The 27,561-nt window shown below is 37.6% G+C and overlaps 1 protein-coding gene and 1 long non-coding RNA gene across 2 annotated transcripts in view; one reads left to right on the forward strand and one right to left on the reverse strand.

Moving 5' to 3' along the window:
• Positions 1–27,561, reverse strand: part of LOC122986421 — a gene marked incomplete at its 3' end in the record, with an annotated part of 73,110 nt that overhangs the window by 27,519 nt on the left and 18,030 nt on the right. The window lies entirely within an intron of this gene.
• On the forward strand, positions 5,369–27,548 carry LOC122981794. The gene is made up of 3 exons (XR_006403309.1): positions 5,369–5,498; positions 10,832–10,835; positions 27,537–27,548. It is a non-coding gene; the product is annotated as an uncharacterized LOC122981794 (long non-coding RNA).

Here is a 27,561-nt window from a genome sequence, read left to right on the forward strand (position 1 = left end):
TTAGCGCCTGGCACGACACAGAGAATAAGCGCTATTAGTCACATGAGACCTCCGGAGGAGCATCTCTTGCCGTAGGTCGGTACAGCATGGAGAGGGCCGCCACCACGGGAGGTGACCCTTAACTGGAACAACAGACGCACTGATGAGGAGTGGCGACCAGTGGGAGGAACATAGGCATCCAATTATACAGAAAAAACCAAAGAGGAATGAAAGAGAGAAGGATTTTTTGTTACAAATATTACTGCTGTATAATAGCCCAGCATTACTTCAAACATATCTGTCTTTTGAATTGCTTGTTGCATGGATTGAGATGCTAAGAATAAATGGTTATATAGTTAATTAACTCTGGGGACTTACATTATTTACTGCTCGTGATTGAGTGGCAGGAGTGGAGCCACAGGGAGAAGCTGTTTGGCAGGTCGGGCAGACAGCAGGATAAATCTTGAATTCCCAGCAGGTGTGTGTTTGTCTCATATGTAACCACCTGACTGTTCAGTTCAGTTGTCTTTAACCTTTCTATTAAAAGCGCAAGGTTAGCGTTTGAGTTTGTATTTGTATAATTTAATAATTAAACACATTGTTATCTTAGAAACTACTACTATTAGCTTTATAATGACATTTCAAAGTGTACTATACAGCCAACCAGGGTGACAAATTGACTCCTTTATTCGACTCCTTTTTTGAGATCCACTTGATCACATAGATTCTGTTTCAACATACATCATTGAACTCCCTCAGGACTTCCTGTTCCCAGGAACTCACACTCAAGAAATGTTTATTGCCTCTGGGGATCATATTCTTTCCACTGCTTTCCCCCAAGGAACAGCCTGGAGCATGACATTTTTACAGGTGATAGAGAAAAAAAATACACTTCCATGTGAATATTCAAAATAAATGCATATATCAGCACTATATATTGAGGGATGAGAATGTGGATATCGTGCATTTTATGATCTACTGATCTGAGGCCCATTTCTACAGGCTTGTGAACATGTTTTTTTAAAATCTAGTTATTGAAGAAAATGGACATTTTCAGTGTACAATTAACATATTTAATAGGATTTGATACCTTCATGTGCTATATTGGTTAGCTCACAGAGAAAATACAAACTGGTGGCAGATTGCTGCTGTTCATGATACCTGCTGTACTGTGGCCAACTGTGGTCAGGAACTGTGGTTAAGGCACATAGTTGGCCGTGTTTCTGTACCACATCAGCAGCTTGCTGACCTTTATCACATCCTGGAGGTCCCCCAACGCGCAATAAGTAGCCCGCATCTCTTTGCCAGACCAGGTCACATTCAGCTCTATTTTTATTTTCCTTATTTTCTAATGTTTTAGGCTTATGAACCAAAACTGCACTGCAAACTTGGCTTGTTTACTCCTGCATGAAAAAGTGTTTTGTTTCCTTTTCTGCTCTTAATGTTTATCTAGCAGGGAGAGAGAGTGAGAGAGAGAGATGCTCTCTAACCAAAGAACAGAATAGGATGAAAAATTGAATGGATTTTATTTGAGCAGCTCAGACAATGGTGAGGCTGACATCTGCTAAATGGACAGGAGCTTCAGTGTGAAACTGAATTCTAAACATCAAGGACGTCAAGGTTATACAGGTGCAACAAATTCACTTTTAAACATAGCTGTGGTTTTGGTGCTGTTAACTCTGGTCTGTTTTTTTATTTTCATTTAGGCTGGTGTGAGAGTGGTCATTCGAATTCTGGTGAGCACAAAACAATCGATAAATGTTTTTAAGTTAAAATTAGTGCAGTTTGTTTGTGGTGTGGAATAAAATGGATCAACCACAGGATTTTGTGAGAGCAGAAATATGATTTTAGAATAATTTTGAATACTAAGCTACGGTTAAATCTATCTGGGGATCGTGAACTGTCAAGAAAGGATCTGTATCAGCAGTGTAGCCTCTGTATTTATGCAACATAATTAACTGTAGTAACCATGGAAACACATATGCATGTCAAGTGCAGGGACTTTCAGCAGCTCCTCATTAAAAAAATACTGAAATGTGGTCTGCTATGTGTCTGTAATATTATATTACTTTTTCTTTCTGATCTTTTCTGTTTGCTGCTCATGACAGATGGAGAGTCCCATTACTTGAATAATAAAAAATTAGTTATTTCTTAGTGAGCTCTTTGTGACACCAAAGATGTTGAATAAAAATAATATGGTGCAATAAAGTGCAGGATGACTCGTTGTCAGTCAAGGAATTTGATTCCCTATGTAAGATGACAATCACAAAACTATCCAGCAGATGAGAAACACTTCAGTTGACAGCATTAAAGGTATGAAAGTGACCTAAAAGCTGATTATGGTGAGTGTTTCAAATGTTGCCCTCTGTTAAGGTCAAAGCAGGACTTTAAAATTGTAGGCAGGCAGTAAAATCTCTTACTGTGAATGTGTAGTGGAAGCACAATTCACTTTAGTGCAGTGAGAAATGGCTTCCAGTTGAAAAAACGTAATACACTGAACTACTTTTCACATGTTTGTGAATGAGACATGAGACAAATCCTGCTTACAATCATACTGTTAACTGTAAGCCCAATTTTCCATTCCACCTTCTACTTGTTTCCCTTTTACTTTCAGGAAACCATGCAGCCCCTTTTCACATCACTCTCTGACGCATGCAAGCTGACTTCATTACACTGCTGCCAAACCATCACTGTGACTCTGTAACCCTGCAAATCATTCAACTGAAACGTCAAAAGCGTTTGCTCTGTTGCCTGCTTCTTACCCAAGCCAAGACCCACAGGGGGATGGGCATCAACAGCATTGGCAACTTTCCAGTCAAACAGTTAAACATGCAAGTCAATCAGGAGAGATGTATGACTGCTGCTGGGATCAAGCAAATAGGAAAACCTTGAACAAAACAAACATAAGTTTTGCTGTTGATCTCAGAGTCACTAAACACAGGAGACCGTGTGTTTTGTTTCAGCACATGGGAAGTGCTGAAAACAAGCTGTTGTTTGTCTCGGAAGGCTGTAATACCACAGACCCATGACAGGCTTATAACCTAATACACTTGACTGGCAGGTGTGTTTATCTGGGCAAAACATCTTAACAGTCTGCAGGCAGAGCCATCAAAGTATGTTTCTGTGAGAGCTGTGATCTGTTGTCCGTAATGAGGAGGATCCAGAGGTTTACTGCGTGCGACAAGGCAGGCTATGGGTGAATGAACGCAGCTGAAGAGTCATTATGACTCACACAGAGATGTTGAAGAGTTGGAGAGAAGGATGGGTTCTTATTGAGAGGTTAAAAACTCTCATGAAGTGGTGGAGAACTGCATGAAAAACAAAATGAAATGTGTGCTGTTTAAAACACAGAGCTAAAAGAGAAATGAGCTTTAATGAACATCCAATCTCAACTTTTAAGCCAACATAGATTAAAAGTCCTTAAAATGCTCAGAAAAAAATAATGTTGGAACATCTACAATTTAATGACAACTTAATCTGCTGAGACAGAACACGTGATACAGCCGAAAGCACCAGAACATCTAATAAATGGACCTTATGGTGAGATTGTTTTGTCATACTGTGTCCAAGATCAGAATGAGTTTTTAGTCCCAAGTGAGTTTTAGAATCATACTCCTTTATCTAAGAATTTAATTAATATAATAAATGTCCAGTATCCAGTCCAGTATAGTAATTTCTGACACATGCTTTAATATTATAATATTATGCAGTTTATCGCTGCATTTTTATTCAAATGTATCCCTTAAAATCCCTTAATGCATGAATTTGTGTATCTATAGTTAATTTTGATAAATGGTTATCTAAGACATACACTCCCTAATTTTGTTATAGTGGCCCCAAATCCAATTTAAACCTCTCTTTTTTTGTATGTGTAAACATTTAAATTTAACCAAAAGTTGCCTTCAGCATATTTATCACAGTATGTTATGTGAGAAAATGTTAAGGAATTAATAGTTCTTTTGAGAACTCACGTAACTTTCTCTTTTGGCTATGGCACAGTCAGTATTTTGAACATGAACAGCTCTTCCCTAAAGCAAAAAAAAAAATTACATAACCAAGCCTCTAATCTGTGATATCATGCAAATGTAGAGCTAGAATCAGCTGCATTTACAATAAACAAGATTGACTTTGTGGATTCAGAAGATGTGAATAATAACTCCAGTATCTCCACAGTTGTTAGTCATAAAATGCACCCTGATCCCATGAAAATAATCCTGGATGCATCCTCTTTCATTTCTAAAATTAATTCTCTATGCAGTGTGACACCAACAAATAGCATACGTTAAAAGCCTGGTGTTGCATTTATTTATTTTTTTTGGTCACATTATTTTTTATCACCTTTTTTTAAAAACCATGTAAATCTATTTTCACAGCTATTTTGTAACTAATGAATGGAATGTAAAATTCCTGTGTTTTCACACATAATTTGCACAAATATGTTTTTACGCTCCCCTTTGTTAAGTCTGAACTTGTGGCACACCGGCTGAATCCAGCCAATTATAAATTTTGCTGTAGTGCTTCTTGACTGTGTTGTTTGTTCATTCTGGCCGGCTCCACTGCAATTGCTGTGTGAGAACAATTCCCTGTTGCACTATTGCCTAGAAAGAGACGCTGCCTTCAGCTCTTCCAACCCTGAAAATGCAGACAGTAAGCTGGAATGTTGCGACCTACTTGACTAGCCTGAGCATGAGCTTATCATTTGTGACGAAGAAAAGAAGTCCCATGAGCCCTTTCCAAAGATGCAGTTTTACTCTGAAATCTTACACAAATTTTCTGTGTTTTGAGAGAACAGGAACTGCAGTACATACTGTATACTGGACAAGATGATCCAGCAGTCTCCCCACTAAAGGCCTGAGACTGATTCAAGAATGGCTGGTAACTGACTGATTTAAAGGGGATATACTATACTTTTATTTAAAGGGAACATATTATTCTTTTTGTGATTTTCTGTCATTTTTATACTGATATGATGTTGGATGTCTATGTTAAACATGGTCAAGGGGCAAAACTTGAGTTTTATATAAAAAAGCTCCCTGAAAGTTAAAAGCCCAGGCTTCCACCTCTTCTGAATGCATTTGCAAAGTTACCTCTGCTTCCTCCTCATGATGATGTCAGATTGTTCGTGCATCCCTCAAATGGCTGTCTGGTAGAATTTGCTGCAAAGGTTTTTCCACAGGTTTTTCACATTGCCCACTCGTATATTTTAGATCAAATTTGGTCTCAAACATATAGATGTATTTGAAAAGTTTCCATTTCAAGTAAAGAACCAGATAAAGAAGTGAAATCCGACTATTGCTGTTTGCTGATTATGTAGCTTCCAGAACTGCTGGAAGTCTGTTCTGGAATCTAACCAGTGTTCAGTTTCAGACAGAGACTTAACTGAGGGGCTGCATAAAGGGTCAGTATAAGACAAATAAGGAGTTTTTTGAACTGTAAATCATGCAAAGATATTCCAGTAGAGCCCCAGCATATAAATATAGACGTGGAAATGTGCCTGATCCGTCCCCTTTAAGAAAACAGTTCTTAATTTTAAGACTATTAGATCTAAGAGCAATTCACGTGGCATTATAAAACCAAACATGCAGCCTTTTTATTGCTTCATGTACTCCTGACCTCTGGATGTCTGGAATGTAATCAAAATTATTTATCACTGGTCTTCTAGTGTGAGCAGCTGAAGAACTGTCATTGTCAATGTCATGATGGAAGTTACACTTTCCTCTAAAGAAATTACATCAAGCTGGCACCTGTGCTTCATGCCAGGTAGCATAAAATATTTTTGCTGCATACCGGTCCCCGTGAAGAAATCGTTATTCAGTCAGATTCCCACGTCAAGCACACAAAAGGAAGTATATCATGCTTTTACTGTACATAGCCAATAAATCTCAAAGCTCTAAGTGACACATTTCAATCTTTGACTCGCTCTTGGTAGTATATTTGGAGCTAAAGACCAGTAAACTGGGATTTCTTTCATACATTTCCTTAAAACTTAAGAGCTAGAATGAAATTAATAACACACATTAGTTTTATAGCATCTCCTGTTCTCCTTCTTCTGCCTCCAATTTACACTCTTATTAGTCTCTTGCTGTGCCCCTGTTCAGGGACCAGATCCACTGAAATCCACATTTCTTGACTGAATATGTCAGGTCAACGTGGCCTGGCCCATTTCAAAGCCTCCTCTAAATGCAGCCAAGAAATACTGCCATATTTTGCCAGAATTTAAGACAAGCAGTATTTCCTTTGATACCCTTTACAGGAGTTGTTGTTTAATGATGCGCTCAGCTTGTTAAATCAGGAAATATCCCCTGACCATGCCATATTCACCTGCTGTAAGTTTGACGCTGACCCAGCTTTCTAGCATTTTAATGTTCTGAGTGAATGTTAGTAAATAATAGTGCGAACTAGTGCTGCAGGAAATGTTGACATGACAATCCAACAACTTCTACATGCGAAAGGGGCTGATGAGATGAGTGATGAAAATGCCAGATCTGTGGCTAAGAGCAGGAAAGTCATTACCAAGCTTTTGAATAAAAACAGCGTTATGCAACAACATAGTCAGACCCTCACTGGGTGACTGAAGGGGACATAAACAGAGCAAAAACTCCAAACAAAACTGCATTTATGGACAAGCAAATGCAATATGCAAACACTAGTATTTTCTAACACGTCAATTAGTGGCAAATATGTGCACCACCTGTACTTTCCCAACAGCAGATAAATGCACAAACACATCAAAGCTGAATATGTAAGGTGACCCTGAGCCTCGGAAATTCAATTTTGAAATTTTTACTATACAAATCCATTTGCAGCCGGTGTGGAGAGAGTGCCAGGAGACTGGCAGATAGAGTTGAATAAATTTCACTGCAACAGCATGCAGAGAGCCAAGTTGGAATCTCTCGTGGGGAGAGAATTTGCCTAACTGGATGCCTGTGCTCTGCCTTCAGGCCACCCGCACCCTTTATCTGGAAGCACCTAATGTTGTTGTGTGAACAAATATTCTGTGTGATGAGGATCCACATTTTCCTCCAAAAAACATCTTCTCTCTATTCAGGAAGTGGGCACAGCTCAGAACCACATTTACACTGCAGGACTGGTGAACTAAAGAAAAGGCACAGAGACATACAGTGTGTATGTGAATCACTGACATGGTGAACTTTATTTTATTTGATTAAATTAGGGCTCAAAAGGTTATTCGATAAATCATTAGCTGAATCATTTTTCAGGCAAAAAAAACAAATATTCTCTTCTTCCAGCTGCTCAATTGTGAGAATTTGGTGCTTTTCTTTGTTATATATGAAAGTAAATGGAGAATTTCAGGTTTTGGGCTGTTGTTTGGACAAAATTCACTCTGGGCTTTGTGATGGACATTTTTCCATTTTTTTCTGACATTTATATAGACAAACCCAATTAATCAACCAGATAATTGTTAGTTTCAAGCCTATGAAATACCACACATACCCACTAAGGTTGCTAAATTATTTGTGCTACCTGTACTGTACCAGTTCTCCACTGGTACATTTAAAATAAAATTAAATCTCACTGTTGTATGTCACAAAATGATGTGCAGGCTACACAATTATTTAGAGTTTTTTAGAATTTCTTTATGTCCCTTTAACCCTTTCATACTATTCAGGTCAAATTTGACCCATTTGAGTGCAGTAAAAACACCATAAACACCATTTTTTAGCCTGAAATTTTGTGACTTACATAATATACATAACATTTTTGTACACTGAGGGTGTTTCAGGTTAAATTCGACTGATTTTTAATCAGAAATTCAAAAATCATTGCATTCTTCACATTCAATAACATTCATTGAAATCATGATTGCAGTTATGTTCTCCTGTTTTAGGTAACATAGGATCGTGATTGTGACTGTTTTAAACAAATCATGTAAAAACTAAAGGATGCACTTTCTCTGCTCTCTGAAAGCTTCATTAAGGATTAATCATCCATTTAGTAATGATTGATAATATATGTAATGGATGAAAAATAGATTTGTGGTTCAGAAGTGTGGTATAGAGACTAATTATGAAGGGATACTGTGGAGGGTCACGGTATGTAAATGTTAAGGGTTTATGTTAAGTAGAGTGAATGTTAAAAGTCTACGTGGGGCTCAAAAATGGTGAAACATCACTAGTTTCATTTAATGATTAACTGTATAAATATATGTCCAAGTCTTAACTTGATCCTTTGAAATATAATTTGAAAATTAGTTCAAGAGATGCAGATTATCTAGTGTGGCAAATTTTTATCTCTGTGGGCTAAAATGTGCCAAATAATATACTTCAGAGAGTGAAAATTGACTGAGGTGACAGACGTTTTATGTGAAAAGAGTTGAGGCAAAGAATTGAAAAAGATGGAAAGAGAGTTGACATTTCAGCTGGCTGCTCTTCTGAATATAATTTTTGCTTTAAAATGGATATGATTTCTTGTTTTTTGGAGGATCACTGCACATGGTCCCCTACATGTGCTGTCAATCATCCCTGGGAGCAGATGGAGCAGCCAGACTACTGGTGATCTTCACATTATAAGATCCAATTTGCTGCAGTCCTGTGGGGGGCTGCATGCATTTTTTTTCCTTTCTCAGCTCATATAAGGGGGATTAAATTTTAACAAAACCACTTATAATCAACAACTTTCCCATACATTATTGTGAACGATGTGGAGCATCATTAACCCCAATGAAAGACCTATTTAAAATGTCTGAGATTAAACATCTCTCCTTCCTCTTCTTCCCACAATATACTGTATAATTTTCCTTTGCCAATATAGCGGCTGTGCCCTTAATTTCAGAGCTGTGGACTTGTGCCAGGATTCAAATTCTAATCTTCTCAGTGTAACATCACTGCAGCGATAACATCAGTCTTCCATCTCAGTTCTTCCGCTGTCTGTCCAGTTCCTATCTGATCTGTCTCTTTCTCTGTATCTGGCCTCCTCTCTCTTCTTTCTCAGACACAAAGACGGATACACACATGAGCCCGTGCACACATTTTCCCTATTACACAATATGTTGAGGATATGACTCCAGAGGATATGACTCCAGAGAGCATCCATAAAGTGATTGTGTAAGATGTAAAAATAATGACATATTATGAGTTAATGACTGTAGAAATCAGGCTACACCCTCAGACATCTGCACCCTTCACTAACCACATAATCTGCTGTAAATGTTAAACTGTGTGTGGATATCTTATTGGGTTACCAAGAGGCACTTCCTTCCACACCCTCTCTCATTACCAAACATGCCAAATAACCAGTTGTTTTTTAAGGAAGCCCAGAGAGGCAAACAGGGGGGAAAAAATCTGGTGATCCAATTTATAAGTCCGATCTAAACTGTTTTCTCTCCTGTTCATGACTTAAGAACAGGTGAAAAAAAGGTTTTGGCAGGATAATCTTTCTAAGTTCTTTATTTTTTATTAATCTGTGAAACAAGTGGACACTTCACTCCTTATGAGTGGGATGTTTTACCAATAAAGATTAAAAAAAAATGAGTGGGACATTTGGACACTTGCTAAGGGAATAGGATGATTTTGTACATTTAATGATAGCTTTACACAATATATACACAACAGAATAAGCTCTTTGAATACATTTTGATTTTGGCAATTTAAATTAGTATGGTTATTATTCATATTTATATGTGATATAGAATGTTTATATAATATTGCAGTTATAGTGTGATGCTTATTCTTAATCAGTCCTTCAGTTAACAGTTGAACCATTGGTACTTAGACAACTGGTTCTCAAACCTTTTCATGTCAAGGTCCCCCAAATTGATATGTAAAAAACTGTGGTCCCCCATTTGATAAGAGTTTTGTCCCAGGGACCCCTAACTGAAGAGATAGTTGTTAGATATGATTTAGTAGAGAACTCCATAAGTGTCTGTACTGTAGTTGGAGAGATAACCGTGGAAAGAGTGAAACCTCTGATCAGAATAGTCATTCTTATACATTGTGCCAGCTTCTAGTGAATAGAATATTAGTGAAATTGAACTACTTCTCATTTTTATGGGGACCCCCTGGAACCCCCTCAAGGACCCCTGGGGGTCCCCAGACCAAACTTTGTGAACCAATGACTTAGATCAATCTAAATCATCCTTGAGGCCAGTCAGCTCATTTTTCTTTGTTTAATATTCAGAGGGAAGTCCAAAACTTGACTTTTCCATCCTAAAGGTGTAAGCCACGTCTGTGAAGGAGGAGGCCATGTAAGATTAATAAGCTTTGTTTATTTATTCAATGAATAAAATACTTAAGTAACAGCAGCTATGATTCTGAATGATGCTGTCTTGTTTCACAGAGGGCAGAATAAGACCTACACACTGTTGGGGAGAAATTCAAACCAGATCAGTTGTGCGTAGGTAAGGTGATATAAAGTATGACCCAAGCTATCCAAGCATATTGGAGCAGTGAGCCAAACTTGATTTTGTTGGCAGATGAAAGTTCTCCGAGAGAAAATAGAATGTGTTGTTAGTCTTACCTCATGAATACTTTCATGCGAAACACAGTAATGATTGTACCATGTGCAGTGCATTGAAAAGACCCAATTTTAGGTCACTCTTTCAATATATTATAATTATGCTTCTCACTTTAAGTAATGGATTTTCCCCTTCCACTTCGTTTTTTACTTTTGCTTAAATTATTGGTAAAGTGGTATTATAAAACATACTTGCTTGATATTTTACTTGCAATGGGTGCAAAAATTCTGGAGCAGTAAATAGATAATGTATTTCAGATATCTTAATCTTCTCTTAAATCAAATATGAGGATGCACGGCAACCAAAGACCTTGTGGCAGAAACTACTGAGTGGTGCATGCGTAAAAGCCAAACTGAGTGGAAACATTTTCTATCAAAGAAATGTCTTTGTAACAAAATGTACTTAGATACTGATGATAGGGGTCTTTTAGGCCTTAAGCTTACTGCCTGGCTGGTATTACCAATATGGAACTGAATTGTCCGACTTTGTAATATGTAATGTATGTATGTAATATCTTGTCTACAAGAGATTGCATACAGAGAAATTAATCAGGTTGTGTAAGTGTCTGATTATGCCCTCAGAAACTATAGATACAACTCTGACACAATACTGAAAAGCTGAAAACTTGATTTAGGAGAGAGAAAGAATGATTCATTTAAATGAAATGACTCTACTCCAATCAGCAATAATCTGATATTGTATATTATTGCAAACAAAAGGAAGGATCTAAAAGTAAAAATCAAAAGAGAAGGGGAAAATCCACTACTTAAAGTGAGAAGCATAACTATAACATATTGAGAGAGTGAGCTAAAATTGGGTCTTTTTAATGCACTGCACGTTGTACAATCATTACTGTGTTTCGCATAGAAGTATTCATGAGGTAAGACTAACAACACATTCCCATTTTCTCTCTGAGCACTTTCATCTGCCAACGAAATCAAGTTTGGCTCACTGCTCCATTATGCTTGGATAGCTTGGGTCATACTTTATATCACCTTACCTACGCACAGCTGATCAGGTTTGAATTTCTCCCCAACAGTGTGTAGGTCTCATTCTGCCCTCTGTGAAACATGACAGCATAATTCAGATTCATAGCTGCTGTTACTTAAGTATTTTATTCATTAAATAAATAAACTAAGCTTATAAACCTTACATGGCCTCCTTCTTCACCAACGTGGCTTACACCTCTAGGATGGAAAAGTCAAGTGTTGGACTTCCCTCTGAATATTAAATAAACAACAATAAACTGACAGGCCTCTAGGGTGATTTAGATTGGTCTAAGTCATTGGTTCACAAAGTGGGGTGTGGGGACTCCCAGGGGTCCTTGAGCGGGTTCCAGGGGGTCCCGATAAATATTCTATATCGTAAATATGAATAATAACCATATTATCTTAAATTGCCCAAATCAAAATGTATCCCAAGAGCTTATTCTGTTGTGTATATCTATCATTAAATGTACAAAATTATCCTATTCCCTTAGCAAGTGTCCAAATGTCCCACTCATAAGTTGTTGTTTTTTTTATCTTTATTGGAAAAAAACTTCCCACTCATAAGGGTTGAAGTGTCCCCGTTACCATGATTAACTTTACAGTAAACTAACATTAGCTATGCAGTCAACTTAACCTAGGTTGTAGCGGTTGGTTAGGCAGAACAATATGTTTTTCACTCACTAGCTAGCTGGCTAACAGCTTATGTCAGTATAGCTAATGCTTACAACAGATTACCACTGATTAAAATACATTTCTAGCCAAAAGCGAGACATGACAGTATTGTTACATAACTTGCTAACACACAATATATGTATCTTGTGTTTAGAGTTCATGGAGAAATTAAAACTCACCTGGAAGAAAACATGAATGCTTTTAGTCCTATTTAGATCATGGGGCAGTGGTGCACTTCAGCCTCTTGTGGCTTTGTTGTCATGATTCAAACAATAACTTTCTGGTTTTGAGGTTATGGAAAGATTGTGGTTATGGTTAAAAGAGACCAAGTTTGACTGTTAGTAAGAAACAGGAAAAGTCAGACATTTTGTCGATCCATCCAACCACCCTTTACAGACTTAGTCCCTCAATAACAAAGTCCCACATCTTTCTTCTGTGTGCCTGACAGACAAGAGCCCTAATTTTACAGTTGCTAGAGGTCTTTGTCACTTGATTGTAAATGTACACCTTTTTGGGGAGTTTAATGACACGACTGATGCTGATGTTTTTCATGGGACATTCCTGTCTCCTAGAAATTACATTCATATACAATTCAATTGTTTTCCCAATTAGATTGCGTTGACAAACGTAATCGCTGCCTGCATTATGTTCATAGGTAATGTTTTTTGAATAAACTAAGTGTTACATTTCTATATATATGAAGTCACAGGGAAGATGTCAGGGTGAATGGGGAAAATACAAGATGCAGGACACCACAGACTTGGATTCGCATCCCAAGTCCCACGTATGGTTAGCTTTGGCAACAAAAGCAATTTAGTTAAGGCTAGGGAAAGACTGTGTTGTGGCTTAAATGTTAATAAACATGAAATGCTTCAAGTCACTGCAGACTTTTTTCTGTATTAAACCAAGACCAAGATTTTTCCCTACCCTTAACCAAGTGCTGCCGTGGCCTAAACATAACCATAAAAAGTTTAATATTGCTGTAGTTTCTACTTGCGGATATTGTCCTGCAAGATCGAATATTTGATGGAGAAAAAGGAGAACTGGGTACGTTGTCTGTGAATATTTCACTAATATGTAGAGTATCAACATTTTTGTAACTTGCCAAATATGTTAATTAACAACATTTTGTCATTATATTAAGCAAAAACGTAATTCAGCCAGCATTACTTTTCTGGCAAAACGTATTTGCTGTTGCAATTTTGCTGTATATGGATGTAATTAGGATAGTCTATTTTGTTTCATCAACTATCAGTTAGTGCTTTGAGTGTAAGAAATTATCCAGTATCCCGTATTTCACGTGAACAAAAGTGTGATTCTGGTAATAAAAATAAATAAACATTATATGAATAATTGTATGATAGAAACATTCTTTTCTTATCCCATTAATCATATCCACAACAGATTGAGAACCACTTACCCACACCTTGCATCAGCTCTACCTGCTTCCCAATGTTACACAGTAATTCCCAAACTCACTATTTTTCTAAAAGAACCTGTCAGCGTGAATGCATTCGGGCAGAAAATGCCTTGACGAAAAAAACATGCACCTCCTGAAGTTTAACTCGTCAACTTGTGTCACCCACCTACTGTTTTTTTTCAGTGGTAGCATAGCAACAACTGCTCAGTAGCACACTTACTAGCGCGTGCCCCAGAGCGATGTGACTGGCATTTTTAAACCGTGCTCTCTGTCACCTTAATCACATGAACACAACAGGAAGGTAAAGAGTCGAACAGGGCAGACTCACACACAAACCTAACTAGCAGCGTAGTGACATACTGTAGAACCAAAACCAGCCAAAGCTTATTATGCAGCTACATGGTACACGGACATGTATTATACACATTTTCTTTGCTTTGTCACATCGATTTGGACAATATAAAGCCGAGTGAGGATAAATGTCAGACAGAACACATAGGCAGGATTGTGTGGGAACACATATTTGCATGCATGCAGTAGAGCCTGACCCATACTGGATTTTTGACACCAAAACCAATACTGATAATTGAGAGTTTAAAAAAATTCCATATAATGTCCAATATTTTTATTTTTATTTTTTAATGATTTTTAAAGTACCACTTTCTAATACGACACACTTTGTAAAAGATGTTTAAGTTGCAACAAATTGCTTTATTAATAGTGGATAAATCATGTACTTAGTTATAAGCCATTAATAAGAAAAACCTTTGCATTGCCACGTTGTGAAAAAATATCTCTAGTTTGTGAGTCATTAATAGTCAAATCATTAATAAAGTAATTAATAAAAGGTCATGATATTCTCACTTTCTCATAAACCAGCAGCAAATGTTAGTGAGTCATCTGCAATTTTTAATTTTAATAAGTTCTTAGATCAATTCAGAACCCTGTTTGCAAAGTTTAACCATTTTAGAGATTTAAAATGTCCTAATGGGATATTTTATTGTAATTAAACAAGTAACATATCATCTTATTTTTACAATCTGTACAATTTGTTTCTGTTGTTGCTTAGAGAGACCACTATAATAGAAATGACATGTAGAGACTGAGTGTGATCAAACACAATCAGTGAAGTAAATCAATAAATTTGCCAGTTATCTGTTTTTAAAAACATATTTTTGGCATTTCTGTGCTCCAACTTCTTGTTAGTTACTGCATTAGCACACATATACACCCATACCGAACTTTCTGTGACAAGCTACAATTAGCCAGTAATATCGGTCGTATCAAAAACATAAACTTATCTGCCATGTGCATTAGCGTAATGAGCACACACCGGCATAATGTTTCCAAAAAAAGCGCACAGGTCCAGACACCTCATGCAGACATGCAGCAGAGGCCTAATCAACTCATACAGTAATCAGCAACTGGTGGTGGCAGTCGCTGTTTTTGGCAGTGTCGTCACTTTAGGGTCCCTGTGTGGAGTGTTTTGTGACTTCATTACTGGCACTTAGACCTGAGAACAGTGTTAACCCTGCCCCACAGCACTATGATGGACCGCCGAGCTGAGTGGCTTTGACAGGGAAGTCCATATGGATGCACCTCCTTTAGCCCCTCTGTCTGACTGTGTCTCTGGGGGGGGCTGAATGGGTGGCTCTTTCACTGCTCTTCTTATCTACACCTGTGTGCCTTAAAGGGAAATTCTGGTCCTTTTCAACTGCTTATGTTCTTGTAGTCACTGCTCTCCCGACGATTGCAGAAGAAAACTTTTTCTGCAGAGTGGTACCTGTTGCTGCCAGACTTGGAAAATCTAGAAGTGTCCACGGATGAGAGTATAACCCCAGCTGTGTAAACGCTACAAATGGATTTACAGCATTTATCAACACTGTTGTCCCGGAGGCTGTTTCACCTCCACAAAATCAACTGGATGAAAAGAGCGAGGCTGGCTAGACCAAACACTCAGCTCCATACAGTAAAAAAAGTATGATTTCAACATGTAACTGTGTGAGGAATTACACCATGTAAGTCACCCACATATTTATCCACACACACTGGTTTGCTTACATGTTTGAGGCTGACTTTCACTGTGGTTTGACTGTAAGGAAACTAAAAAGTTAGCCATAATGCTGCTACAGACAGCTAGCTCCTGTGTTTACTTTTGTTGTCAGACACTTATAATAACAATCCAAGCCTGTCAGTGGCAAAAACAAGCACTTTTACTGGACCAGTTCCAAAAATTTTTGTCCTCATTAGTCACTTCAACCTAAAATGATGGGAAAATAGGGTCCCGGCTGAAAAATACTGATATTTCCCTTTAAAGTCTACAGCTGACTCTACTTTTTGTCCCCACTGACCTCTACTCCTTACTCACTAAAGGCATATAGAAACGTCTACAGTGTCACTCATGCATGGAAACAAACAAAGAAAGACAAAAAAAAAGATGCAAGACAAAGAGATAAACACACCTGGCTATACAAGGCTACACCAGCTGTACAGAAGAGAGGGTGATCAGGTGCAGCATATGTGTGTTTGGTGATGTGTGTGTGTGTGTTTGTAAATGAGAGTGGTGAGTGGGTTGGACTCCAAACAGCCTCAGGACCAGTCAGATCATCAGTCAGACTGTGTCCCGTCTGTTTGACAAGAGACAGTCTTGCTCATGGAAATGTCATCCTACGCTTTAGTTTGCGCCCATTAGCAAGCACCCAGGACGCCCTCATCACCCATCACATCAGAAGTACTCTTCAAGATGTCCATGATCAGAGACGGCATGGCATCAAGGTCAGAGTCTGGAACTGGGCCACACCATTGTTTTCTGCTGACCCTGCGTCATTATTGTTGTGATTGTGATGCTTATTATACTGTAAGATGAAAATGACAATCATATGATAATGTGATAATATGACAATGATAATATGACTTGTGAATCACAAGGCTTGGTATACTCTTTGTAGAGGCAATGAGAAGATGTGTCTCTTGTCATTCAACAATAGCTGATGGTAGGGCACTAAAGCTACTGGAGTAGAGCATGTTTAGAAGTTTTACACAGTGGTGTCAATCATTTGCTTAACAGACATTCTATTAGATTCATGGAGATTCAGTGAAAGAGTGATTTTAGTTGCCAAACACTGAAGGTTTAAAGCTATTTCTATAAAACAGTGCTTCTGACCTGAAAGATGACTTTAGATGTAACAAATATATTTTTGTATTGAATACAAAAAAATTACATGAAATGCCAACTGAGACCAAAACATCCTTGTCTACCTGCTTGCTTGCAATTAGAGATGAAGAAGCCATTTGGATCAACAGTTAAATGTCTTCAATTGTACAATAAAAGTCGAGTAGACTTTATTTTCACTGACATCACTATGAGGATACATGATATACAGACAAATCCTGGTTGCTGTCTTTGTCTATTTTTGTGAACTACTTTATCAGAAATGTTACATTATTACATAGTTTCATTCATTATATTTGTTTTAGCAGACTAATGCAAGTGAATCAGCATAATTTACAATAAATACATTGATGTAGAGAATGAATCCTTACATCCCTACAGCAGTTACAGTTTGTCATTCTCACAAAATGTGGTGATATCATGGGTTTTAGGAAACTTTTATGATGAACACTTTCTCTCCAAGTCTGTTGAAGTGACACATCAATATGATTTTAAATGATTTTAAATGAGAACAAGTGACAAATTAGTGTCTTTTCCCATAATAGCTCACTCATTTCCTCCCGTCAAGAACATAATACTGATCCACATGTCTAAACCACCACATTGTCAGACTTTTAGATTTAATGTCCAACTTCAAAGTGTTTCTCAATAAAACGCTACTCAGCTTGGATCTCGCACAAACAAACTTTTAATATTTAATCTCTAAAGTAGAAACGATTATTTCTGTGGCAAAGGTCTACGAGTTATTTTTAACAGACACCACTGACAATCTTTTTTATGGTTGACTCACCTATTGCCATTTCATACTGGTTTTGCATTTATATTGCATTCCCCTGCATGGAGATTTTCCTTGGTTAAAAGCCACTTGGATGCATGCCAACGGGCATTTAAGAGACAATGTTGTTACTTGAGATAGATGAAGCCAGATGAGGGCAAAAACATTTAGGCATGAGAGTGTCTTGTCTGTTTCAATTTTTAATGGTTTCCTAATTTTAACTGTGAAACTTTAATGCAATGTAAACCTAATAAAAAAATAAAAATAAAAAAACTTTGGACTATTTTTTATTCCACAATGAAAACAAGCACTACTAGACACTATAAATTTTTAATTACTGCACTAGAACAATATTTCTAGTTTCATTCATGACATCTTACTGTTAATTTAAGCGTTAAAACATTTCTTTCACTTCATTGCAGTTGAGGAAGACTCTTTGGAGCAAAAAAAGTGACACACATTTATACTTACACGAAAAGAAAATGACATGTACATTGTTTCAGTGGTTAATGTCTCACCAGAGGAAAGGCCATGTGTCATGTTGGACAGACAAGTGGCAAGAAGGGCAAAGGCAGGTTGTTCAGAATCAGTGTATCAAGCAAGAAAATGGATGAGAAAGTGGGAAACTGAAGACAGAAGACAGCCTAAAAGGACTGAAATATCAAGAATAGAATAACTAATAATATGTTGCCTTATAGTCAAGCTACAACTACAATTTATAAAAACTCCAAAAGTCATCTGCTGTGTGTTCAGTCACAGAAACACTTTGACACATCCACCAAGAATGTAGTGTTTAAAGTGTCCAAATCAGGTTTGAACTAGCAAAAATCACCTACACTGTACAGATTTTTACCTCAAGAGATGTTTATGTAAAAAGAGAGAAAATAAGATTCTCACCACGTTACCAAAAACCGCCAGGTGCAGGTAATGACTTCAAAATGCAGGCAGAGAACTGGTAGTCAAAGCATTGTGTACTCACTAAACAAAACCTGACCTTGTACACACACAGGTGGCTGTTTACTCTGTAGACCAACTGGTTTACTCATGAAGTTGAGAGTCTACAGTCAAGGTTTATGTAAAACCATAGAGGGAGCTACAAAAACAGAAATGGGAGGGAATTTGGATACATCTAAGCAGAAAGAAAAGCAGATGAGACCTAAAGTACCTTAGGCCCTGCTGTAAAAAATCTTTGCATGGCTTAGACAGGTCTCCTATATTTGACAGTGCAGACAAGGAGGGAGAATTATTTATATAGTCATACACCAAAAGTTTCTGCTATAATAATTCCCCCTTTCGCAGATATAATGCAACTAACAAAATGTTGAAAAGGCAGTTAGCTATGATTGTGGGTTGTGACAGTTAGATGGGATGTTAAGTCAGGCTGGTGAGCCAGACCACTTCCCTGTTGCTGTGGAGTTCAATGTTGTTGACTTTGAAAATGGCTGGCATTGGTGTTTTGACAGAAATGCAAGAGTGCAGGTACAGTCTAGTGAAAGCAATTTCACCTTATCAGCGCTACAGAGAGGTGTAGGACTTGTTGGATGGCCTGTATCAGTAAGTCATTAGTGATGGAAGGTGCTCACTACTTCAATATATAACTTATGATATATCTCATCTTAAGCCCATTTTTTTCTGAACTCTGAGCCAGGTTTCTATGTGGGCACGACACACACAGAAAGACTTTCATTACATCCACTGAAACTTATGAATGCTGTGCCATGTTTTGAAAAACAACCCTTTAAAGATCTGAGAGGGTTCAGGGTGAGATATGCCTTAGCGCTACTGCCAACCTAATGTATTTTTAGAAATCAGTAGGTGTTTCCAGTCCAGGATGGTGTACTGCAACTGTAAGCAGTCTTAGAAACTTCACAGACTACGCAAGACATCAGATGGAGTGCACTGACTTCATGTTTGCAAATCTAATTTCCGTGAAGATGCCTTTGTCATGCCCTCAGTCCACCCATCTTGCCTTTTCTTGCCCACTTTCGATCTTTCCTCGCAGCCAGCTGGCTTTCTTCACTTCTCTTGGTTATAAGTTATATTCTTGTTGCCTGAGACATGCCCTCTGAATGTGTGAGCCTTATTGAGTTATTTAATCTTGTCTAATCCCTAAAGAGGCTTGAACGTTTAAGTGACATAACTGTGACTTAATGTATTTTTTTTTTTTTTTTGCTCTAAATAAGGATGAAATTTATCACGTTCTGTTTGCCTGATCCTCAGTTGGAAGGTGCCCTTAAAGACTGGAAGTGATACTGTATTAACGATTAATCCATCAGTGCACTACTATGTCAGATGGCCCAGAATGTGTTGTAGTTTTGCTATTACGTATATGTATTGTTGAGTTTTGTGCAGTTCCATAGTCTATGTATTTTATTGTTGAGTTTTATGGATTTTAAAGGCCCATCTAGGGACGGGCATTGCAAACTAGCTTATTAGGCTATACATGCTGTTGTATGTGGCATTAGTTCATGTTTTATACTTGTTCCTATGAAAATAAACATTAATTGTCCACAAGACATTTGATTTGGGTGTATTTTTTCGCTATACATCATTATCATACAGTATACGTCTTTTGGAAATTTCACATTATTTCTATCTCTGTTTCTACAAGACACTGAGAGGCCCTTTTTAATCATGCTACCTAATAATTGACCGTTAGCTAAGCTCTGCCCTTTTAGTTATTGTTCAATCCCTTCAGGAAATTGCAATTTTGCAATCGCAATAATTAATGCATATTCAAGAAATCTCTTGAGAGCTTGCAGTTTTGCTATATTACAGCAACGTTTCTGCATGAAATGGCTAAATCAGCAGACTGTTTGTGATTTGGACCAACTCACATTTCGTGCCATGGTAACTTGTGTCATTGCAACAAGCAGCGCACATTCAGCAAGGATTCAGGTGCGCATTCAGGTAGAAGATGGACAAATCTCACCTGCCAATAAAAATTATTGCCATAGACCATTAAAACAATTCCCAAATGTTTTGCATGACAGCAGAGGGAAACCGTTTTGTACTCCTTGTAACATTGTGGTAGACCACAAGTGGAAATCTTCACTGGACAGTCACTTTTCTACCACGAAACATACCAAACTGTCTGCAATGAATAAGCAACATATTTAGTGCTAATGTTAAAGTGAAAGTTTATTTGATAAAGGCTTATAAATGGAACTAACGTACAGTATTTCTTTTTTATATAACTTTGAGCCCATGGTTCTCATCTTCAGAAAATAAATTTAAAAAATCAGCACTGATATATAGTTGTTTCTGTGATATGCAGTATGCTTTTTATCAAAGGAAGTGATTACATATGACTGTTCATTGGTAGTAGTTAAAAAATCGCATTATTTTCCTTTGCTTGCAATTTTTCCCTATTCCCGCAATTTTACCGCAAAAACGTTGTAAATTGTATCAAGCAATTTTGGCCACAATAATCACAAAAAAACTCAGCGAAATCCTGGCAGGACTGATTGTTGATACACCTGTCAAGCTTTCCATTCTTGCACATCATATAATGCCGGCAGATTTACACACAAAATGTATAGTAAACAAAAGGGTCCTTGATTGCAGAAGTAGACAAAAGCAGACTTTTCATTTCTAGCTGACAAGCATACATGACTGTTGCTTTTATTGCTGTAGCTACCTAGCTAATTAAGCTAACATTGGCCCAATGAATTGGTTTAAAACTCCATCTGCGGCTGTCTTTGTCATTTTTCCAGCTGACTTATTTTAAACTCTTGTAAAAGGGGTCTCATTTATGCACTTGATGGCTGCATACATGATATCATGCTAAAAGAATGAGGCTAAAGCTGCGTCTGCCCAGGAAAAGGTCAGCAGCTTGACCAAATAAAGAAGATAGAAATAAATAAGCTTAATCTTTGTATTGCAGTGTAAAACTGTCACAGTTGCATCTGATTCATAACAGTATTTCCCAGCCTAACCTGTTTTCCTGTTCACTAACCTTTCTGCTATTCCCCCATCTGCCCACCAAGTGCCCTCACCACCTGATCATCATCTGCCAGCACACCTGTCTCTCATTACCATAATCAGTTTGCTGGTATGGTATGGTATGGTATACCTGCTGACCTCTGCCAGATCATCTCTCTAGACTTTGTGCTGAGAGTTCCAGCGTGTTTTCCTACCACTTTATCCACTTGCCTGCTTAGTTTCTTGACCTTCCTTTTACTGCTGTTTGCCTTATTTGTACATCTTTACAGGCACTGTAGCCTGCAACTTCACTGAGTAAACACTGTTTCCCTGGATCCAGCTGTCTTGAGTCTGCTTTTGGGTTCATCTCCTGGGTGTGTCACAAGAAGTACTAATAAGTCACTGTATTATGAGTATGATTGAAGGAAAATGATATAATCAGAAAAACCATTCTAACACAACCCTGCTTGCTTAGTTTACATACTTGGTTGTACTTTCAAACAGTAGCCTAGGTTTTAACTGTAAAAGAGAAAGGGATTTTAGGATGAGGATTAACTGATGTGTTTAGCAAATGTAACAGCATCTCGGGTAATATTGTCTGAGGTTGTGTATAAACTTCCCTGAGGAAGAACAGCTAATGTTACCCTCCAGGAACAGTTTCCAAGCAGTAGGTACACAGTGGATGTGGTATTCATTGAATGTAACCCAAAAGCCCACAAACAAATTAAGTAGTTAATTATGTGCTCCTTGGCCTTGGAAGTAAAGCTTGTTTATTGAAGGTAATGAGCAAGATCGACATATATTTATAGCTTATGTTAAAGTAGATAAATACAGTTTAACACATTCCTTACAATAAAAAGACACCACTCTCGAAAATCTTTAAATGCAGAGTATATTTCTTACTACAGCCCCTTGCACATCACTTCAGCAGCAATCCAAAGCTTTACAGACATATCGTAGCTAGTTACGGTTGCTAAGCAATGATTGGACAGGGGGCTATTTGAGGAAAGGATTTTAGTTTGAGCAAGTTGTTGAATTATTTGGTTAGCATCTTATATATATTTGAAAGATAAATAACAAAAGTGGAAGACAGACAAATCCAAGGCATATAAGACAATAAAAAAACAACTGTGTACCACCCTTGAGAGAAAAGGATAAATATGAAACTTTTCTTTTTTTATATTCTTTATGAGGTGGCTTTGCTCGTACCATGTTAACTTGTAAAATAGGTGTCTGATACTTATGTTGAACTATATTTTAAACTTAAAATAGAGTAACATCTATTGAGTTTTTGCTCTCTGCATTAAGCATTCACTATTTTCCAAACCTGTAATTTATTTTTTAACCTTGTGCGCTGAAGCACGTATTCATTTCATCTCCAGATACTTTAACAGGGACCCAATTAATTGAATACCACAGTTTAGGAGAAATCAGTCACCAGGGTGGTTACCTCTAATTAATCAGGTCGACAGCATGTAATTTGTCCGATCAACCATCAGTAATATGTCTGCTCCTGGTTTTCCTGTGGAATTAAAAGATATTCTTCTAGCCTGCAACTACATTTGAATAATTAACTTCCTGTCCCGTTGATAAATTTTATTTTTTGTGATAAATACCATCCACCCTACACACAAAGACCTCACTTAACCCAGCTATTGCAGGAATACAGCTCACTAAGCTGCCCACGAAGATCATCTGCAATACAGCTGATCAGATATTCTTATCCAAACAATACAGAATGAGTGACATTCTTCTTTGTGATTAATCAGCATTATGTGCTGAACAGTGGCTTAGTGGTTTCCACGATTCTCGTGTTTGTGTGGCTTTCCTCTAGCTGCTCTGTTGACATCGTGTTAGCTCTGCATCAACTACTCGACAATTAACCACCTGCCTATCGTCAAGAACATTTGACTCAATTCAATTTGGAAATCTCACCCACCAGAGTCTGTATAAAATCTGTTCCTAGTCAGACAGCTACTCCACATTGCAATACCATTATTATTTTTTATCTCTGCATATGAATGAACTCCACATTTGGCACAATTATAATAGGTTTTACTAAAGCATAACAGAAGCAGCTGAAAGTAAAACTTCAGCCATGCATTATGACAATTTTATCTATTTTAAAGTAAGCAATTTGTTTTTACTCTTTTTATCTGTGACCTGCCCGCTGATCTGTCATTATGTCACTTAGTGAAATGGAAACAACATGAACTGCACATACAGTAGCTGTGACTTTGCATGTGAGTGTGTTTGTTTGTTAGTGTGAGCCCTGTGATATATTGCCTGCCAGTTCAAGGTCTTTTAATACCGTTTGCCCAATGTATACATTATAATAACCAGGTGTTGAAAAGGGAAGAAAGGGTGAGTGGATGGATGGATGGATGGAAAGAGTAACTCCGCACTGGATCTTGCATTGGTGCATCGACCTCTGTGGGTTAAACATCTGACTGCACTCAACATCACACTTGTGGTCAGCAGCAGAATTGCTTTGTGCCGGCGTGATCGATTGTTTTCCTCAAGAGAAAGAGAGAGAGAGAGAGAGAGAGCAAAGACCCCCAACCTTGCCACAGCACTGCCTTGGGTAAGGCACGTCTCTGCTCCCTGGTGCACTCACAGTTCAAACAGTCCCAACTTTGAAATTGTTTGTTGGTGACTTTTAAATGCACAACCAATGAGATGACAGCTGCCCGTGACATAAACTTAAAGTAAAAATCAAAAGGGTTTCATATAGCCAAACCTTTTTTGACATGTGTTTTTCTCTAAAGGAAGATAATTGCCAGTGCCTTCTTTTGTATTAAACTAAAATGCATAATTCACAAGACATGTTGTTGTTCCAGATTGTCTTGTACTTTGCTACCAGGCACATGTTAGACACCAACCTGTGCTTCACTTTTTTCTGTTGAACTTGTGACCAAACCTAGCTGTAATGTAGTATTGCACTATAGTGCAATGTAAAGCGTAGTTCTGCAGACAGTGTAGAAGGAGCACATAGCCACCACTAGTAGGATTATTAGCTTGGGTAAAGTACTCTTTAAAGTTAATGTTAGCAACTAAATACATATGCAGTGTGTTTCCCTTCACTCACACTGTTTATCAAATAATTTGTGTTTGTCAAACAGTCAAATCTGATTAAGTTCATTCATTCATCATTCATTCTTGCCATTTTCTTTGATACTAACCTTTCATGTTGTTTCAGATCCTGCCACTCCCACCTGCCCTGCAGTTACCCCTGTATTCCCACCACTTCCCCATCCACTTCCACACCTATTCCCCATCCCCTCATCACCACCTCAGTATATACCAGCCTCTTTCCAGCACTGTGTGGTTTGCCTGCCTGCTTTGTTTGCCTTCACTGACCGATTACTCCTTGCCAACCTCTGCTTTATTAAGAACTCTCTGCTTTTAACTGCTCTGCTCTCAAGCCTTGTTTTTGAGGTCCTCTTTCCTGCATTCTGTTACAGTGTTATTATAAATGCTACAGTGTATCTGTCATACACATAAAGTAACACTTATAAATTACAACAAAAACATATAAATGTATCATTGAACATCTTCATAATAATACATTTACATAAGACTGCGGTTGTAAGTCTGTGTTTTAGATCTGCAGTTTGCTTTCCCTGAGTTTATAAATGTTTCAGACATCTTCATTCATTTGTGGTACACTAAGTCACACATGCATAATGGCAGAAATTAATTATACAGCACTATGTATCAAATATGGAGTGATTGCAGACACAGATGAGAACTACTGATGTGCATCAAGTGTGTGCGGACAGCAGCCTGACTGACTTGGTTGGTGATTGGTTCATTGGCTGCAAGCGATTGGTTACCCAGAGGACATCAGGCTATATAGGGAGCCAGACAGACCTGCTGATGCTGGGGCAAGACTCTCATTCCTCATCTCCTGGCCCGGCCACACTGACCTCATTTGTTGCAGAAGTGTAATTATAAGATACTGGATGTGTCATAGTGATGGCAGCTGTTGGGGAATATTAAGGGTGGGTTGGTATTTATTATCCTTATTCTGTCCTGTTTTCTTAGTAAGGGAGGCAAAATAATTGTTTTTTTGATGGTGTTAGGTCATAAATTTACTGCGTTAGTTAGACTACCTTTTGTTTGTTGCTTCTTCTGTACTAACTTCATATAGAATACACTGTATATATAATACTATTACACAGTGTGGAACAAGATGATTTTTCCAACGTATAAGCTATCTATCGCATAACATGATGCCTTGCCTTGTAGAAAAATTATATATAGATACAGTATATATGTATATAATATATAGTCTGGAAATGAGGAAGTACAAGGCAGCATTTTTCATCCTGCCTGGCTTATCTGAATCTGGTTCTGTAAAATCATCGCCCTGTAGCACCCTGTAAATAATTAGTCATTATTAAAAGGTAGAGCGTTTTAATATTGGAATCAAGCTGGAATTCCTTGTCATGATTAATTTAATGCACTCTCTAATATGTCATATCTAATTCATAAGAGAAGTCAAGCTCTTCTAACCAAGCTCTTCTTTGCAACAGCCAGTGGGCATGACGTCGGTAACCTAATGCACCTTGCTATTAAGTGCATGAAGCTGCTGGGTATTAGCAATGATTTTCTGTGTTCTTTAGAGCAGTGGGTGGTCTGCGAGCAAGCAGGCACACGATTAGCCCCAACCAGACACTTCATGGCACTGACATTGGACATATGGGAATATATATGTTTATATTTTTCTATTAATTACTGTTCTGTATTCCAATATTAAAATAACCTCTGCAGCTAAAGAACACTGACCTACTGTATTTGATAAAAGAAGAAAGAAATTTGGTTTATCCCTTGCTGAGACAGACACCAGTACTGTGGGAAAAGATGTAACATTTTTGATTGTTGATTCAGCATAAGTTGCAGAGCTGTTCACCAATAATGTTTAACATGGCTCCACTTTTGCTACAACACAATGTGACGTCATTTGAATACATGCAAACAGAGTGGAATGATTAATCATTGTCAATGCTCTTTGCATGCTGGTGCCTGTACTATTTACATTTGAGCAAAGATGGTATTGTCGAAGAAGATGCACCACTCTGTATCATTTTGATGATTGAAAAAATCAGGAAGGGACTGTCAGAGACCATTAGAGTGACAATTTTTTTTTTATATAAATGATCAAGGTGATCGCCCCACATCAGCTACATGTACGTGGTAGCCCAGTAGTTTTCAAGTGTAAATGGCCTTTGTTATCATGATTGTACAGCACTTTGGTCAACTGTTGTTGTTTTTAAATGTGCTTTATAAATAAATTTGATTTGATTTGATTTGAAATGACACATCTGGCGGGTGAAAAGATTGGTTAGAATCTCCCAGTTAATCATTTAAGCACATCATATAATTATTTGTTTCTTACTGCATCACCTTAAAAGCTCGGAATTGGGTCCTCCGGGGTGGAGTTACATTTTCAGAAAATTTAAAGAAAGTAATTGCAATTTATATCTCAATATTAGTCAAAACGTGCAATTTCACATTCCCCCTTTTTTAATATGACCAGTGTATTTCTACTGTTTGTCATCTCACAATCACTGGGACAGAGAATAAAATAATTTTCTCTGTGATAACATTATAGATTAATAAAATGTTATCATAGTATTATGCTGTGCTGTATTTTGGCATCTGATAATCCTTAAAAGTCACAATTATATTATTCAAACCTCTGTGGATCTTATTTTATTATTTCATCAGTATATAACCCAACAGGTGCCGTTTTCAGTTATTGAAGGCAATGAATCAATACTATTTATACTTATCTGATCAGAGAATTAATTCGGTTAGTGTTGATACCTGAGAGCAGTTTACTGCTAATATCTTTGAATTCCTACTCAACTAAAATAATGACAATTTCACTTTGATTATTTTGAATAAATATCTCTCGTATACTAAGTTTGTTTATGTCTGCATTGTTGTGCATGTGTGCGTCTGTGGGTGTGTATAATTACTCAGACATGCAAGGTGACTCACCAAAGAGCCAGGAGAGATAAAAAGAGAGAAAGAGAAGGCCAGTAAAGGAAGAGATAGTGGCATGGAGACACAGGGTGGTGAAGATTCAAGGGAAGGGAATATAAATGATGACCTAAAAGCAGTTGCAAATTTTTAAATGTCTCACAA

Source organism: Thunnus albacares, chromosome 1 (genome assembly GCF_914725855.1).
Source record: "Thunnus albacares chromosome 1, fThuAlb1.1, whole genome shotgun sequence".
NCBI lineage: Eukaryota > Metazoa > Chordata > Actinopteri > Scombriformes > Scombridae > Thunnus > Thunnus albacares.